Source organism: Leopardus geoffroyi, chromosome B2 (genome assembly GCF_018350155.1).
Source record: "Leopardus geoffroyi isolate Oge1 chromosome B2, O.geoffroyi_Oge1_pat1.0, whole genome shotgun sequence".
NCBI classification, from domain to species: Eukaryota; Metazoa; Chordata; class Mammalia; order Carnivora; family Felidae; genus Leopardus; species Leopardus geoffroyi.
The window spans coordinates 143,366,874-143,369,261 of NC_059332.1; positions in this window are offsets into that span (position 1 = coordinate 143,366,874).

A 2,388-nucleotide genomic window follows, 5' to 3' on the forward strand; every position below is an offset into this window, starting at 1 on the left:
CCGGTCCGTGAGTTCGAGCCCCGCGTCGGGCTCTGGGCTGATGGCTCAGAGCCTGGAACCTGTTTCCGATTCTGTGTCTCCCTCTCTCTCTGCCCCTCCCCCGTTCATGCTCTGTCTCTCTCTGTCCCAAAAATAAATAAACGTTGAAAAAAAAAATTTTTAAAAAAGAAGAAGACAGTGTAGTGTTGCTCAAGACCAAGGTTTCAGGAGCAGTGGGCTCAACCTGGTCAAATAGTGTGAGGGCTTAAGTAAGATGAAAAGTGAGAAGTAACCGTTGGGTCCACGGAAGGCGTCTGTGAACTTGACAGTAACAGCAGTTTTTGTGGAGTGGGGACTAAAGCCCAAGTAGTGTAATTTGAAGAGAGATCTAGTTATGAGGAGAATCTATAACCTTAGATTACTCTTTCCAGAACTTTTGCTGTTGTCTTAACTACTCAATAAGGCCTTTGGGCAAGCCTGTCAAGTGAAAATGGGTGGTTGTAGCACACGAATTAATATGTTTTTGCCACAAGGTGTCGCTAATTGTTTATTAGTTTTTAGTAAGTAAATAGCCGCACAAGTTATACCTTGCATTAAGGAGATGCTATTTTACAAAATCGCATTTACAAAATAGACCAGTTAGAAAGTAGTTGTGGAAAGATTTCCTTTAAAGAGCCAGTCTCTGTAGCATATTCGACATGTGTGCCTGAGTGTGGAGTAGTACACTGAGCAGCAGGCTAGGAATCTGCAGACCGGAGTGTGGGTTTAGAGCCCTGGATGTAGAGTCAGAAGACTTGAGCCCAGCTCCAGTTTTGCACCTGCTAGCTGTGTGACCTCAGGCAGAATTCGAATGTTCTTTGTCTTACTGGTAAAGACAACATTTTTTGTTGTTGTTGTTATTTTAAACTAACAGAGATAGTAGATTCTGCTTTACCCATCTCACGCAATTATTTTTACATATCAGAAGACAGTGTGCATGGCAGTGTTTCAACAATTGTGAGGTGCTATGTGAATATAAGATTAAAAATTATAAAAATTGTTTATGCCCAACTTTATAACAAGATAGGTATTACATAACGCACTCGTATTAGTGAAGACTTGTTTGTGGATGGGAGAAACCCAGTTGGGATTTGATTGCCAAGAAGGGAATGTTTTGAAGTTTATAAGGACAGCTCATGTGACTTCAGGAATGGTGGTGCTGTGGGGTGGGTGACAGGAGGGGGCTTTGAATGTCTGCACCTCTACTCTTCTTTGCTTCTGCCTGATGTCTTTCTTTTCTTTGGCTTCAACTTGCTTCCTCTACTTAATAAGGAGCATTTTGATATTACAAAGGTTGTAGGAGGTGCATGTGACAACATCCTATAGGTTGAGAAGGTTAGAAGGCAGAGCTGGAGAAGTAGATGCTATAGAATTACCTTGATTTTGGTGAAGAGCGTGGATTTCAAATTTATGAAAGCCAGTGTCAGTTAATACTAGCCTTCACATTAAAAAAAAATGATAAAACCCAAATGTCCTGAAATAGTATAATATCCTAGGGCCTTTAATTTTTAAAAGTAGACACTTTACATTATTATCTTTTTCTTCAATAAATTCACACTATAAAGGGTTAAGATAAAGGGATAGGCACACCTAATTTAAAGAAATGAAAGATTAAAAAAAAAATTCACCCAAAATAAAAAGATAGTTATAATTTTTCAAAAGAAATCTTCATTTACAAAATTTCACAATGTAATTCTTCAAAAAGGAATTGTGCTCTGAAATATGTGTTAATTTAAAAACCTATTTTTATATGACTTCAGGAACATATGTACCAATATTATGAAGTGTCCTTGCTAGATGTATATATTTAGTTTCTTTTCAATCCAAACAAATATGCTAATTGCTTTTAACAAAAAAAGTCTTAACTAGAACCATTACTAAATGTTTTTTCTACATATGTATTAGTTAATCACAAGTCACTTTAGTTATCTGTAAAATTTTACCCGGAAATAAATTCTTGCAACCTCAATTCCCTTAGCAGGAAGCAGAAGCAAGTTTTCAGACATGTTCATATGTTGAATGAATGGAATCTCTCAGCCCTGAGATGATGTTGAAATGCAAGAGATGGAGACACTGGTAGGTAAGTCCCCTGCCTACCAAAAGGGAAACATCTTGAAACATCTTGAAAGTAGAGACCATTCTCTTTCCTGGGAGGCTGGTGTTTCCCCCTTCTCCATAAAGTTTACCAGATATCTGAAAATATTAATAACATTGGTGGAATTGTGCTTTATTATATATATGCCTTAGCTGTTTGTGCATATTCTTATGTATTTAGGTCTCTTCGATAAGAATCTCTAATATAACGTATGGACGTAACTAAGGCTTCTGAAGTGCGTTCAAGGGTACTTCTTGAAATTATCTGATAATGTC